This window comes from Nelumbo nucifera, chromosome 5 (genome assembly GCF_055504915.1).
Source record: "Nelumbo nucifera cultivar China Antique chromosome 5, China Antique-T2T, whole genome shotgun sequence".
In the NCBI taxonomy this organism is placed as follows: domain Eukaryota; kingdom Viridiplantae; phylum Streptophyta; class Magnoliopsida; order Proteales; family Nelumbonaceae; genus Nelumbo; species Nelumbo nucifera.
This window is the reverse complement of record NC_142653.1, coordinates 66,503,940-66,521,093: the sequence shown is the minus strand read 5'-3', so window position 1 is coordinate 66,521,093 and position 17,154 is coordinate 66,503,940.

Here is a 17,154-nt window from a genome sequence, read left to right as displayed (position 1 = left end):
CCACCTCCGTTCCAAAAACACCCTCTCTATCTGGTTGGACTCCATTAGAAGCCCACACACAAATCCATCACCGGCGGTTAGGCCTATGATTAGAAATCGAGGATCTATGTAGATTACAACTGAATCTGCTAGGCACCTGCAACCACGAATTTGCACCTGAGGTGCAAATTGGACTTCATCGATGTTGGGGCATTCTAACTTCTCAACTCAGACCATGCGGCTGAGGACTGCACCTGAGGTGCTTTCTAACTTGGATAGGGCATTGGCCATCATGTTCTCGGACCGTGGTACTTGCTGCAAAGTTAAGTGTTGGAAGTGGCTAGCGAGCTCTTGGACCTTGGCCAGGTATTGGGCCATGCTTTGCTCTCTGGCCTCGTATCGCCGCTAACTTGGTTCACCACTAATTGAGAGTTGTTGAAGACTTCAATGTGTTGGGAGCCGAGGTCTTTGGCGAGCAGGGCCTTGTACTCGACTTCATTATTGGAGGCCGAGAAGTCAAACCTCAATGCATACTCTACTTCGATAAAGTTGTCTGGGGCGAGGAGTATGAGACCTTCTCCGCTTCCCTTTGAGTTGGAGGATCCGTCAACAAAAAGCTTCCAGGTCGGTCGAAGTTCTTCGGTCGGTTGAGGTCCCTTTGTCTCTTCTGGAGCCTAGCTGAGGGATGGGCTGAAGGTGCATTCAACTACAAAGTCAGCTACGACTTATGCTTTGATTGCAGGCCTCGACTGGAATTGCAAGTTGAGCTCAGACAATTTGATGGCCCACTTGGTCAACCACCCCGAAGTCTTTGGCTTGGCGAGGATGGCCCTAAGGGACTGGATGGTAAGGACCGTGATGCTATGGGCTTGGAAATATGGTCTGAGCTTCCTGGCCTAGACCACTAAGGCAAAATCCAATTTCTCCACTTTGGGGTAGCGGGTCTTGGCATCAAAGAGGACCTTGTTGACATAGTAGATAGGCCTCTGTAGTCCATCTTCTCTTATCAATATCGAACTAATGGCCTCGTCCCCAGCTGAGAGGCCATTAATGTTTAGTTTTTTATACTTATTTAGTGCCTAAATGAACTCATTATTCTTATATTTTGATTTAGGGCACAAATGGAGGCGTCAAGTGAAAAACAAAGCTAATCGGGTAATTCTGGACAGTTTCTGCACTGCGTCGTAATTTGGGCATAATTATCTCATCCGAACTCCGATTGAGTTCACGTTTTGAGTTTTGATAGATACTGACTGCATCGAGGTCGAAATCGGTCCCTAAGTAGCTGTAACCGCATTATTGACGTGCTGAAAACGTTCCTTAGCATGCAAGTTTTCATATGCGAAATCACCACTCTCCCAGTTACATTAGAACTTTGTTTTATCTCATTTTTGAATTTTTTTCTTGACAAGTCAGACTTGGAGACTGTTATCTAGAGAAATTCTAGGAGACTTTGTAGGCTTCTCTTGGGGGAAGTAGAGAGAAAGGAAATGAGAGGAAAAACAAGAAAGAGAATATCAGACCTAGGCTACCGCACATCTCTTCTCTTCTCTGATTTTTCTAGAGTTTTTACCATGACCATGCGTGGCTAAATTCTGATACTTGGTCTAAGGAAACAGAAGCCTTAGAATCAACAAAACTGTGAGATCTAATTTGATTTTCATTATTTGATTTATGCTTTGAATATCAAATGTTTTTTTATGTTCATGTTTATGATTGTTTCGTTTGATTGGTAGGAGGCCTAGTAGTTTATTATTCGTTGCAATCTACTGCTAGGTTAGATATCAGATCCATAATTGTTTGATCCCTCTAATCTGCAAAGCAATTAGGGTTTAATGATTTGCTACGTCAAAAATTGTTAGATCTTAGGAGGAACACTCGACTGAATTAAATGCAACCGCTTGTGCTTGTGTGGTTTAGCTTCATCGATCTCTAATTTTTAAGGCTACTGCTAGATTAAATCTTTAATGCTTGTTTAGGGATTGTTCAGTAGTAAGGGTTAGGAGGATCGCTTGTTTTCCGATTAACTGTGATTAGGGAGATACAGGAAAATAATTCCTACGATGAATATTCAATGTCTGAATTGATATATCTTTGCATCGATGAGCAGTACTGAAATTTTGGTGGTGGATGTTGACTTAGATCAAGACTCGTTCTTTTGATTAATTTCAGTACTTTGATTTGCATTGCTTCTCATTTTGTTTTGTTTCCTTTTAATTCTAGTTTTCGTTATATACTCAAACCCCCCTCCATCTTTGTTCACACAACATAAAAACTAGGCTAGATACTCTGTGGGAACGATCCTTACTCGCACTACTGCATTTGTTTTTGAGAGTATAGATTTTATTTTTGGGTGCCTACGACAGCATGCCAACAGGTTACCACACGTCTCCTAGAAGTGGCCGAGTGAGTAGGGAGGGAAGGAGAGGTAGGACTTCAGCTCTACGAAAGCACATTGACATTCTTTTGTCCACTGAACGTCTTTCAATTTCTTGATGGCCTAGAAAAAGGGTAGGTAGTGATTGGTCAACTTCGACATGAGACGGCTAAGGGCAGCTACTCGGTCGATAAGTCTCTGAGTCCCCTTCATTGACCAAGGTGGTGCCATGTCAAGGATAGCTCGAATCTTTTCTGGGTTGGTCTCTATACCCTACTGCGTAATGACAAAGCCTAGAAACTTGCCCAAGGTGACGCCGAAGACACACTTCCTGGGATTAAGCTTCATGTTATACTTCCGCAAGGCGTCAAAGGTTTCAGCTAGGTCCGATGTATGTTATTCGGCTTTCAGGCTTTTCACCACCATGTCGTCTACATAGGCTTCGACATTTCTCCCCATTTGATGCTTGAAGACTTTGTTCACTAGGCATTGGTAGGTGGCCTCGATGTTTTTGAGGTTGAAGGGCATGACCATGTAACAGTATGTGCCATGCTCGGTGATGAATGAGGTATCCTCCTCGTCCTTGGGGTGCATTTTGATATGGTTGTACTCGAAGAAGGCATCCATAAAGCTGAGCATCTCATACCCTATGGTGGCTAGGGGTGTAAATGGATCGAATTCGAATAAGATCAGGCAATATCCGAATTCGAATCCGATTAGAAAACCCGATATTCAAATTCGATTTGATATCCGACAGATATTGAAAATTAATATCCGAATTCGAAACCGATTAAATATTCGAATATTTGATTTGAATTCGATTAATTAATTATTTTAGATAATTAATAAATATATACAATAAATATTTTATTGATATAAAGTATTTAAATATATAAATTATTTATATAACTTAATTATTATATAAAATATTTTATATATTATATATAAGAATTAAATAATCGGTCGAATTTGGATGTTTATCGAATCGAATCAGGTTATATCTGAATTCGAATTCGATTAACTATATGATAAGAATAGGATATCTGAATTCAACCAATAAGATATCTGAATTATTCGAATTCGATTCGATTATGTTGGATATCTATTTCGAAATTGGATTTCCGAATACCTTTGACACCCCTTGCGGTGACTACAAAATCGCTTGATGTCTGTAAAGTCTATACAGATTCACCACCTCCCATTAGTGTCAGCACCCGATTTTTGCTCGGTTTGTCACTTGAACCTCCAATTCACCCTGAACACCTGATTAGACCCATTCGACTTCTCCAAAACACCCAAAAACCCAGAAAACCCAACTTTTAGCCCCAAAACCCTTAGATTCACTGTTAAACCTGCTTGATGCCCACCTAATGGCCCCGATCAACCTCACTTACACCTCAACCATTAGATCAGACACAACCACCAGCCCCAGGACCTCTAAAAACTCTCACCCATGAAATTTTAGCCCAAGATTCCCCCATTTACCCACTCACCAAACAAAGATTTGATTTTGACCTCTCTCGTTAACCTAAACACTCGGAATCCAGATTCCCTTGACCTTGACACATTCGAACTGATCGAACCACATCCTTAAACTCCAGACATCAAAACACCTGCCGGTAAAGTTTCAACCCTAGATTCCCCATTTGCTCTTCCATCAAACTATGATTCCTTTCCAAAACATCCCATTGACCCAAATTCCTACGAACTTGACCCCCCAAAACTAATCAGACATCACCATTAGATTCGAAAAACCTTCAAATACTCATAAAATTTCAGCCCCAAACACCTTTGTTTGCCCTTCGATCACATACAGATTTCGTTCCGAGGTTTGAGATTGACTGAGTCAAACCCTTTCCAAATCTGACCAATTTGGGCCTAGTTGGGCCAACCTGACCCCACCAATCAACCCAAAATGTCTAAAAACCCTACATTGCCGAATTTTAGCCAAAAATGCCCTCATTTACCCTTCCATCTGGAAATATTCCATTTTGACCCCCCCCTGAACTGAAAACTTGACCTGAACCCTTTAGACCCGATTTAACCCAACTTTTTGAAAAGTACCAAAACACCCCTGGATTTCCTAAATTCACAAAACTACCCCTTAACCCTATTATAAATAATATCCTATCTTCTTCATTCAGACTATTCATCTCCCCTTCGTTTGAACCCAACTCGGTGGCGGTGGCAACCAACCATCTCCGGCGCCCGGCCTCCCTCTCCCACTCTCTTTCTTGATCTTATTATTCTTCCTTTTCCTTTTTTTTTTCTTCCTTGTGGTTGCCCACTCCCTTTTTTATTTTTCACGTTTTCTCTATTTCATCACTACCGTTGCAATTGGTTGCAACATTGCAGCAGCTGATCTGAACCCATTGCAATTGGTTGCAGCAGCATTGCAGTAACCAACTTTTTCTCTCTCTCTCTCTCTTCCTCTCTCTCGCTCGCCTTCTCCTTCTCTCTGCTGTTTCCCATCTCCCCTATTTTCTGTATTCACCGCCCTAAACATGGAATTTATTGCAGCAGCCATAAACCGAGTCGACAAGTCGATCTCCCATTTGCAAGTTTCATGCGTCCTTGTTATAAAAGCTCGAAGATGTAAATAGAAGACACCACGATTCCGTTCCTCCCTGTCCAATCGATTAACTTCAACGTCAGACACCATCAGTTGCATTCACTAATTGCCATCGTCGATCAAGAAAGGAGGCAACCAAATTCAGTTGGATCTTCTACTTGTAGTATTCAATCTCAATCTCAGGCCATATTTCAATTAGTAAGGTCAATTCCCGCTTTCTTTGCGTTTAGTTCTTTATTTCTTTTTCTTGTTTTTGCTCCGTGGAATCTGCAGATTGGAAGAGAGAGACTGGGCTCATCAATGTGCTCTTGTAACTCTTTGTACCAACCCAGTTCTACTCTCAATTTTCTTAAGGATTTAGAAGTTTGTCTCTAGTTTTACTGATTTCTTTTTCTATCTTCCTGTCTCACTTGAATCAATATTCCTGATGTTTATCAGTAGAGTTCCTTAGTTTACCCATGTTAAATAACCGTTATGTTCAATTTCTTTTATTATTGATAGAGTTACATTTCACTTCACTATTTCACTTCAATAAGATGTTAAATATTGGAAATCCTGGTAGATCAGTTTGTTTTCCTTCATTTTTTCATAAACTAGTTTATCCTTTTTCCCCTAATTAAAATCTACCTTATGTAATGTTAAAGATGAATGTAAGCTTGTTCCTACTTGGGTGATGAGATGTACTATAGACTTAATTACTGAAACTAATCCATTCATTAGAATATGAATAAAAAAAGGAAGGATTTTTCTTAGCTTGTTCTTGTAATTTGTTCTTGCTTTATTATTTGTATTTTGTGTTTATGCTTGCTTGAGTTCCCATGTGGGCCCCACCTATTGGACCCGAGAGAGGGGTGGCTAATCCCTTCCCTCTCCCATCCGAGTCTTACCTGGACTGGTTTAGCTAGTGCCTTGGGCTTTGGAGTCACTAATAAATCAAAATGTTTTTCAATGTAAATCCCGGAGGTCCCATCACCTCCAATTTCGTATTTGATGGGTGGTGATTCCATTTTCAGCTTAAGTGGCAAGTGAGCCTATTTTCTCGACACTCACAATTAGCTTTCTTTACCATAACTACACTAAACAACCAATTAGGGTAATGTACCTCTCGGATGAAACCGACATTGAGTAGCTTGTCAACTTCCTCCCCTTGGCCTTCCATCTTTTCGGTGCAAAGATCCTCTTCTTCTACCAAACTGGCCTAGATCTCGGGTCTACGCTTAGCCTGTGAGTAATGACTAGGGTCAAGTTTGGGTATGTCAGCGGTAGACCGAGCAAAGACGTCGGCATTAGCTTTGAGGAAACATACTAGTTCGGAAAGGCTGCTTGGAGGAAGGTTGGACCCGATGTGTACTGCTTTCTTAGGCTTGTCCTCGTTCAGGGGCATCGAGACGAGGTCCTAGGCCGGTTAGACTTGACTCGTTGGTTCCTCCCTGAGATCGAGGCCCTCTAATGATAAGGCCTCTTTGTTTTTGCCCTTTAGTGCTACCACATAGCACTGGCGGGCGATTTGTTGATCCCCTTCGATGACTTCGACGCCATGTTCGGTCAGGAACTTGAGAGCGAGGTGGTAAAAGGAGATGACTGCCTTGGAGAACTTAAGGTTGAGGTGGTAAGAGGAGATGGCTTTCTGAATCGCGTGGAGGGTCGGCTACCCGATGATGGCGTTGTAGGGGGAGCCGATCTTTACGACCAGGAACTCATTCATCCTTGTCACCTACTGGGGTTCTGTCCTTATTTTGATTGGTAGGGTGATTCTTCCCTCCGTTTTCACATGTTCTCGAAGAAGTCGACGAGTGGCACGTTGGCGGGCTAGAGGCGCTCGGGCGCTAGCTTCATCTTCTCGAAGGCATTGGATAAGAGGATGTCGGCTAAGGAGCTGTTGTCGACCAGTATCCTCCTCACCATGAAGTTTATGATGACAACTGATATCACCAGTGCGTCGTCATGGGGGACTAAGATCCCCTTCAAGTCCTCTTTCATGAAGGTGAAGGCTTCGCTTTGCTTTGGCTTCTTGGGAGCCAACCCCTGGATGTTTAGTTGCCTAACGTAGGTCTTTCAGGCCGAGGCCGTGCCCCCGATGATGATGTCGATGATGGCTACTGCCCCTGATGTGCCTACTAATTGCTGCTGTTGTTGTTATTATTGCGAGGACGAGGCACCGACCTTGCCACCCACATACTGTTTCAAGTGACCATTGTGAATGAGGGACTCGATCTCATTCTTTAAGTTGTAGCAATCCTCGGTATCATAGCTGGTGTCACGGTGGTACTTGCAATACTTCTTCAGGTGACCCCTCTTGGGGTTCCTCTTCATCGTCTCAGACCACTTCACAAACTCCTCCTTCCCTACTTGCATGACGATTTATCTTCGGGTGGAGTTGAGTGGCGCATATTTATTATAAGCCAGGGTCGAAGTCGGTGGCTTCTTGTTGTCCTTGTTGTTGTTGTTACTGTTGCGACTGTCTCTATTTCTCTTCTTCATCTTCTCCGGGTCTCTGCATTGGTGGTCAGCCTCTCCTTCTTGGCGGTCGATGGCCGAGGCCTCCTCGTCCTGGTCCTCCCGGACCTGGAACGGGTCAGCCCTATTCCCTGAGTATTCTGATGCGTGTACGCTTCCATTCCTTCTAGCCCGCCGATCGTTCAGGAGTTCTTAGAGGTCTAAGACACGAAAGGGACAGGCATGGGGTTGGCCCTCAGCCCTTGAAGGGGGCTGTGGTGGCCCGATCGCCCGCCTTCGTCCCGGGGCTTTATCGTCAATGGCGATGTCCTTGGTCTTAGTGGTGATCGCGAGACTATGCTAATTCGTCCCCTCATCGGCTAGGGGGTCGTGAGGTTCTTAGTGGCTGACTGGTGCGTCAATTACTGTTGGATTATGAGGGGTCGACTTTGTTGGGTCTGACTGGGCCTATGGCTAGTGGGTCTGGAGACACTTGTCTGCTATGGTGCCCCAGGATCCCAGTGGGGAGGCTACCTTGAGGGCAGTCTCTTGTTGGGCGCCCCACCTCATCTAGCCTTTGCGCGAGGTTATCAAGCCGGTTGAGGATGGCTTGGAATTGGTCCATCGTAACCAAGTTATAAGCATTCCTTGTGTTTCTTGACATCTTGGTTGAAGCTTAGGAGTTAATTTTAAGACAAGTTTTAAAGTGTAAGCTTAATTGAGGGAAGTCTAAGCGACATTCCCACAGACAACGCCAATTGTTGGTACCTTGGATGGGCTGAAGGAAACAAAGTAAATTTGCTTCTGAGTTGAGAGTTGATTGACGAGTCCGAGGTCCTCTGTGGCCGAGGGCCTGTAGGCCAGTCTTGTGAAGAGAGAGAAGATGTCAGAGGCCCCGGGTGCTAACCCGAGGTGAGGACTCCGATGGTCAAGTTAGTAGGGGTGTGACGAGAGGTGGACGAGGCCTGAGTTTGGGATGCTCAGACGAGGCCACAAGGGAGGCAATGAAGTTGTCAGTAGTAAAGAGTCTAGATGCTCACCTTATGGGGGGGGGGGGGTCACCCCCTATTTATTCTCGAGACCGCCTGGAAGTAGGTGGGTGCAGACGACCAAAATATAGTTCGGCCTTGTCGCATGACCATCTGAGGTTGCTGCGTGCAGTCACACAATTGGTTCCACGTTGCACGCCAGCCTCTACTTTGCGTGGCGCTCCCATTGGGTTGTCTTTATGTGCCGCGTTTTTCCACGTGCAGGCGTGAAGAAGAAGAAGAGCGGGTGAGAGGGAGATCGGAAGTGGGAGACCTTTCTGCTACCGCCTCTTCTGTTCGAGTAATGGGTAAGTCTAGGTGTATTTTCGTAATTTGGAAATAGTTGTGGCAAACTGGGTCTAAGGGGTTATACCAGGGGTCTTGGTTTGATGATGGGGGGTTTTGGGTCGATGATTAAAGGGTTGAGATGGGTTCTGGGTACAGACATGGTTTTTGCTTGTATAGGCTAACGAGATTGGCTAAAATGGAATCTTTCCATATGGATGAGTAAATAAGGGTATTTTTTGACTAAAATTTGGTAGGGCTAGGTTTTTGGACATTCTAAGTTGATTGGTGGAGCCAAATGGGCCCAGATCAGGCAGATCTAGAAAGGGCTTGATTTGGTCAATCTAGAACATCAGAACTGAATCTTGGTGCAATGGAAGGGCAAAAAAAGGTATTTTGGGCTAAAATTTTATAGGTGGGTATTTGGAGGTGTCCGAGATCTGATGGTGATGTTTGATTAGTCTTGGAGGGTCAAGATCATAGGAATAGGGTCAACGAGATGTTCTAGAATGAAATCTTGATTTGATGGAAGGGAAAATGGGAGAATCTAGGGTTGAAACTTTATAGGCAGGTGTTTTTATGTATCCGGAGTTTAATGGCATGGTTTGATTGGCTCAAATGTGTTAAGATCAAAGGTATCTCGGTTATGAGTGTTTCATGCTAACGAGAGGGGTCGAAATGGAATATTCATTTGATGGGAGGGTAAGCGGAGGAATTTTGACTTGAGATTTGTTAGGTGGGTATTTTAGCAAGTTTTGAGTTTAATTGTGGTGTTTAATCTAAGGATTAAGGCCTATATGGGGGTTGATTGGGGTCATTGAATTGGCATTGGGTAGATTTAATGGTGAATTTGGAAATTCTCAGGGTGAAATTCGGGTTTCTTAGGTTTTAAAGTGCTTCATATGGATCAGAAGGGTCTGATTGAGAATTTGTGGTGAATTGGGGGTTCAAGCGGTGGACCGAGCAAAAATCGAGTGCAGACAACTGCTCCTCTTTGTTGTGAGGTAGGAAATTACGAAACAATAAAGACAAAAAAAGTACAAAGAAATTTTTATGAAGGGTAGGCCTGGAAGAGGGGCGAGACGAGGAAGGAAGATTATTGTGAGTGGAGAGGTGAAGAAGAAGAGTTCTTGTGCAACATCGTTTCATCAGGTTTAGAATATTTTATTCTTGGCAAAATGACCTCTCCTAGGTATCTACACCCTTTGAAATCTTGGTACATTTGCCATAAAAGGAAGAAAGCGAATAAAAATTAGCGATAAAAAGCAAATTATCATGTGAAAACAAATACTTTTGCCAAGGTAACCCCTCCTAGGTATTAGAAACCTTACGAAATAGGAGTAAACTTGAGAAAACTATATATTTTATGGAAAAATGACCCCCTTGGGTAAACAATCTACTTTTGAGAAAACAACCCCTCTTGGGTAAAAACCTTACTGAATCAGGGTAAAATTGAAAACTACTATTCTTTTGGGAAAAGACCCCTCCCAGGTAAAACCCATAGGGATTTAGTGTCAATTTTTTTTAAAGAAAAGTATTAAAAGTCAGTCAAAACACAACATTAAAAGTAATTCAAGAGTAGAATACTAAGCTTATTGCAAAGCGTAATCAGGGCATAAACTCATATGTTCTTTAGAAAGCATTTTAAAAGCCTTAGTAAAACATTTTAAAAACTTGATAGAGGTCCTGTAGTTGATATAATGTAACTGCTCTTTTGATAGGCAAGAGACGTATTTCCATGTAAGAGTAGTCTATGCTCGAAAACTTGGACGAAACACTTGATAAAAACAACGATGGTGCAAAGTGTTGTGCTTTCAAGTGCGTAACAATAATCATCAAGATAATGATGCATGATTGATATGATGTCATAAGCTGTTATTTTCCTTTGTGCTCCTTGGCAGTGATAGGGGATTTGCAAATTCAATACAATAATGGGATAGTTGAAGGTTGTAATGATTCTATCATTTTTTTGTTATCATTGTCATCATTTTTATTTTTCATTTTTATTTCTATCATTTTTTTGAGTCACGATAAGTGCTGCAATTAGAAATAAAAATACTGATGATAATAAAATGTGTGTTATGCCATGATGCAATCAATAATTCACTATATGTCAAAAAATTAGCAAGAAGCATATTATAATATTAATTTATTTGCCATGAAGGACTTTAATGTTACAAGGGACTTTTATGCTATGATGGACTTTGTTGCTACAAGAGACTTTAGTGTCGAAACAGACTTTGAACTAGATATAATTCAAATGAAAGAACTGGTGACTTTAATGTCTGAATGAACTTTACTACCATGAAAGACTTTAGCGCCATAACAGATTTTATTGCCATAAGGGACTTTGATATTAACAATTCAAACGAGAAGTTAATGATTTTTAATTGAAATACTGATGTTTTTTATATTTAAAAGTGAGAAACTAATTTTAATTTTTCCGCAACGAGGGTATTTAATGCCTTAAAGGACTTCAATGCCATAAGGGACTTTGGTGACATGAAGGACTTTTGTGTCATGAAGAACTTTAATGCCATAAAGGGCTTTGCTGCCATGATGGACTTTGATACTGATATAATTCAAATGACAAATTAATGATTTTATGCTTAAAAGCGAGAAAATGACATTAATTTTTTTTGCCACGAGGGACTTTAATGTCTTAAAGGACTTTGATGCCACAAGGGAATATGAAGGACTTTAATGCTATAATGGACTTTGTTGCCTCGAGGGACTATGATATTGTCATGATTCAAATGAAAAGTTAATGATTGAAACATATGGTTTCCATGTTTAATGTGTGTTAAGCTACGATGCAAATTAAGAACATCTATGTTTTGTAATGATGCAATTATCTACAAAGTATTGATATTTTGTCTCAAGAGACTTTGGTGCCATGAAGGACTTTAGTGCCATAATGGAATTTGATGCCATAAGGAGCTTTCATGCCATGAGGGACTTTGAAACAAGTTTAACTCAAATGAATGATTTTTTTATTGAAAGTTGATGAGGTAATGATCTTTAATTGAAGCAGTAATGATTTCTATATTTAGGATATGCTATGTCGTGATACAAATCAACAACGATCATGTTATGCCATGATGTAATTATCTACAAAACATTAATATTCTACTGCAAGGGACTTTGGTCCCATGAAAGAGTTTAATGTTATAACTGACTTTAATGCCACAAGGGACTTGGATGCTATGAAGGGATTTGAAACGGATTTAATTCAGATGAGAGATTAATGATTTTTTAACTGAAACTTGATGAGGAGTTAATGACTTTTAAATGGAACAATAACAATTTATGTATCTAGGATATGCTATGTTGTGAAACAAATCCACAAAAACCATGCTATTCCATGATGCAATTATTCACAAAACATTGATATTCTGCCGTGAGGGACTTTGGTGCCATAAAGGACTTTACTACCACAAAGGGCTTTGTTGCCACAACGGACTTTAAAACAAATGTGATTAACATGATCAAATAATGATATATATGCCATAGGGTGGGAAAATGATGACTTTCTGGAAGCTGGATGATTTCAAAAGAACACGATATGATTAACTAAAAAGCACAATTCTTTATATAATGAATGGATTTCAAAGGAAAAATTTAACTAATCAATTAATCAAGAAAAACACAATGCAAGATGTTATATTAAAATGATTCAAAGCAATGGATATTCAAAGATAAAGTTCCACCGGGGATTTTTGCTAGATTTGAATAAGAGATAAAATCAACCACTTCCTTCTCTGAAAATAATAATCAATATATTTCAAATCTCAAAAACATAAACATTTGATGTACAATGGTTGCCAATCAAAGATTCATATCGAGAAACACTTATTGGAAGGGGGACTGCCCCAGTTTGGATCAATAAAAGATAATTTAACGCAAAGGGGTTGGTTGCTCAATTTAAGGGAGCAAAGTTGATGATCTCTCCAAAAAATGGGTATGCACGGGGAACTCCAAATGAGGGGTAGAGTTGAACATGCTCGAATTGGGTTAAGTGGTAATTCTACTACAATTCAAGTAATTAATCACTTCACTTGCTTGATTACTCAACTTTCTGATGCAAGGTATTTATAACGAAGATATATTTCATTTCAATAGGTTTGTTTAGTTCTACTTACCAATTTCTTAAGGATCGAGGAGGACTTCTGACTAAGATGAAACATGGCTTAGAACAAGGGTTCTAAAACAATGAATAAAAGAGTTAAGAAACTTAAACTATAATGGGTATCACATGCTAGAATCCAAATTTAAGGCTTTATTCAAAATTATGCTCTTGTATTCTTATTTTTTCTCAATTAAATACTTTTGCAATCATAATTGAAACACAAAGCTTTTCATGTCTTTCAATACTATGGGTTGTGCACCTGGGTGATCAGGGAGGATTTTATTATAGGGTGAATTGTAAATAGGTAAGGTTGGCATAAAGACATATATTGCTTCTAGAGAACAATTTATCACTTTGACTACCTTGTTTGCCCCAATTTTTTTGCTTGCTCTTTTCATAATTCTTTGTAGCAATTAACTACCCCAGTTTTTCTTTGTAACCCCCTTTCTTTGTGCTCCTTTGTTTTTATTTTTATTTTTATTTTTGTTTTTGTTTTTTAACTTTATTTTGTGCATTTGCCCTAATTTTCATATTCATTAATTTTTTCGTCTCTCTCTCTCTCTCTCTCTCTCTTTTTAAAACCGACTGGCATGCACATGCACAACATCTAACACCTACCTCTTATGAGTGTTTATTTTAAGGAATGATTCCTACAAAGGCTCAAAGGGATAACTAGTGAAATGAACAATATAGAGGGTTTAATGAAAATGGATAAAGCAATCGACCAAAAGATGGTCTCCCATTATTTTTCTTTTAAATTCATAACTTCCAAGGAAGAACTACATGTTGAGCACAATTTGAAATCAACTGGCTCAAGGGTATTTATGTCATTTGACAATTTCAAGACTTGCATGCTCTGAGATTGCTTGAATGAGGGTGATTTTTTTTCCTTTTTTTTACTCTTTTTTTGTATGTTCTTTATTTTTTCTATTTTCTTTTTTCTTTCTCTTCTCTTTTTAAAACTTTTTTCTAGCCCTTTGGGAAGAAGCAACCTGAAAATTTAATTGGTTTAATAAAGAAGAAAGTCCGACAAATCCGCTCAATGGGCTAACTAGCTATATTGATAGTGGCAAAGGATTTATGGGACATAAAATGATCGATAATGGTCTTTAGTCCTTTCCATGATTAATCAGTTGAGCACTAGGTTGTTATGACACATTCATTCTATGTTGGCTTATGAAACAGATCCAAAGGAGTGTATATCCCATCACAATGACTTCAACCTTATGTTTGCCCCAATTTGAGCTATCAATGGTGAGCATATTTGTGGACATGCTTGGGAATGGATATTGCTGCTTTGGACTAATGGGATTACCCCTCCCTTGGGTGTTTCTAGCCATGACCTTTTGATCAACAATCATTATTTTGCACAGTTATGCCTTTAAGGCTTATCCCAAGTCTTTGATCCAAGACAATCATGTTTACACAATCCTCCTAAGGGAAGTGGTAACTTTATCTCTTTTTCAAATTTGTGAAGTCCCCTCATTAAAACTTATTACTTTATTGGAAGTGCAGAAGGCAGGACAATAAAATGAAATGACTAAGTAAAAATTTCATTAACACAAAAGATGAGATGTTTAATGATTACATTCATTTCCAAACTACAAAAGGTGAAAGCGAAACAGAACAGAATAATTGAAATGAGTCTTAATGCAATGAAACAAAACTGATGAGATATTCTAATGGGTCGGTTTCTTGGGGATTGGCGACACCATGTCTGGATCTTCCCAAGTGGGATCAAATACACCCTCGTCGATGAGATCTTGGGCATTGGCGATGCCATGATTGGTAGTGTACCTAGGCCCTTGGTGATAAGCACAAAACACATTTTCATTCTACTTACTTGGCTTCAGTTGTGGAGGTGGTTTCCATTTCAATGACCGGAGATATCCCTTTGAAACAAGAAATGGTAACAACTGATCATGAGAGCATGGTATTTGGGTAAGTACCCTTCTTTCTTTCTTCTATGGTGGTTGGTCAAGCTGGGTTGCTTGGGTTGGAGCAAGTAGTGGAGTTTGTGGTGCCGGCTTAGGTAATGAAGATGCATGAGACAAAGTTGCTGGAGGTGAGATTGATATGACTAATGGTTTCTTGGCAAATGTAGATCCACCAGGTGAACATCCTTGAATGGTTGGTTTGGAAGATAAAGATGCTGGTTGAGGTGGTAGTCTAAAGTTTGCAAGAGTGGGCATGGATATTGGAGATGTACATAGAAAAGTCATCAGATGTGGGATTGACATGACAAATGGTTTCTTGGCCATTATGAGTGCACCAAATGAACATCCATGAATTGATGGTTTGTAAGATGTGGGTGTTGGTTGAGGTGGTGGCCTAATGTTTATGGATGTTGGTTGAGATGATAGCCTAATGTTTGTGGGTGTAGGTGTGGATGTTATGAAGGATGGCAAGGACAAGGGTATGTCTGATGGGGTGTGTGAAGTGGGTTTGCCCCGGTTTGAGATATCGGCCAATCCATCTTGGAACCTAAGGCAACCATCATTTTCTTAAGCTTGTCAAATTCTTGGCGGGTTACAAAATGACTGTCATCATAAGTAGACATCTTTCTAAATAAAACACTAGACCAAAGAATTTGAACTTATTATGCTAAAGACAAAAAAGGATAAAAAGGAAAGATGATTTCATAACAAAGGATTTTTTTAGCATAATTGAGTAATCTAATAAATGGTCACTTCTATTTTGATTATAGAACATTGGCAACATGTCTAGAATCCTTAGGCTAACCACATCTTGTTCTGGCTTTTCTCCTATTGTTTTTCATCTTAAAGTAGCAATGAACCTCAAACCACAGATAACACATGCATGAAACATTACAAAGGGAAAACTTGTGCATGTGTGTGTGTGCGCGTTGGTGGAGTGAATTAAATGCGAGAAAACGTGGTATAAATGACATGGTTGAGGTTGGGTAGGACTAGTGGGTGTCGAATCCGACCAAAAATAAAAATCCTGCTCGAATTAAATATTTTTGTATATAGTGATGAGCAATGTCATCTCCTCAGGGATTGGGTTGATTTATTTTCAAGAAAACGAAGTAGAGGGTTGTTATAAAGATAAGAAAAAAAAAATAAAGGTTTATTGAATGGAAGGAAACATCCGGTTGAAGGGATAAGTTCAGCCTTGATTCTTACAATTGATCATTGATGCAAGGATGAATTCAGGTGCTTATGAGTAAATTGGTTATGGCTACTAAAAAGCTCTAATAGCCAATCTCTACTTGTATTTTTGGCAATCAAAACAAGTTCTTTGATTGCTTCTCTTATTAATAGACAACCCTAAACAAACTCTTAGGATTTAATCTATTAACAACATTAAGAATTGGAGAGACCCAATTCTAGTCAACGAACACACAAGCTCGGATCGTTTAAACAAGATTATATATCTTCATAACATGAACCAAAAACTTGTCCATAATCGGTTTATGTTATTTGCCACAAAGATTAAATCTAACAAACATATACGAATTTGATGATCTAATGGGCAATAGGTTATTTTATCGATTGAACAATGGATCCTGTTGCTCAATCAATAAAATAATCTTAAACAATAAATCACAGAAAATATATAAATACTCATAAACAATGAACTGAAATAAAATCAATTAGATCTCACAATTTTATAGAACCAAAGCTTCCTTAACCTTCAACCAAAAAATAAAAGCTAATCGAACTTCATCGAGAGATCGCAGCTTCCAGATGGAGAGGTCAAATTCTGCTTCCTTCCTTTACTTCTTCCCTCCTTGATTGAGTGATTGAGTGCTAGTTTACCCCCCTTTATATAGCCTTCGAAGGAGGGGCTGTTTCCAACACCTCTTAAGAGTTCTTTCTCAAAAATAGAAAGTCCAATTTCCTAATGGGATAATGCTTAATCCAGATCTAATCTTATCCTTATCTCTAAATAGAAATTCTTAACTAAGATGAACTTTGATTTTCTTTCTTTTTAGAAGTACAGCAAGAAATAGACTCTACAAAAACTCTTGATGACTCATGCCTCCAACTCAGCTGAATCCTACTAGGATTGATGGGGCCCACTTCTTGCATGTTGAAATCGTGCTGGTCTTCTCCCAACATGCTGGGGCTATGCTGCAATCTTCTTTCAACTTTCTTTCCCAAATTGTGATTTTCTAAATAAAACACAATAAAATCCATTAATTAACATACTAATTAAATAAGAAAAAATACAAATAATATGGAAATTACGCACACTATCAAGGACCTATAAGGGAGGCATTCTAGGGTTATTTGGTAGGTACGGAGAAGTATTGCATTGAAAAAAATGAAAAGATGATTAATTGCCATTTCACTTGATTAAGAAACCTTATTTTTATTTTATT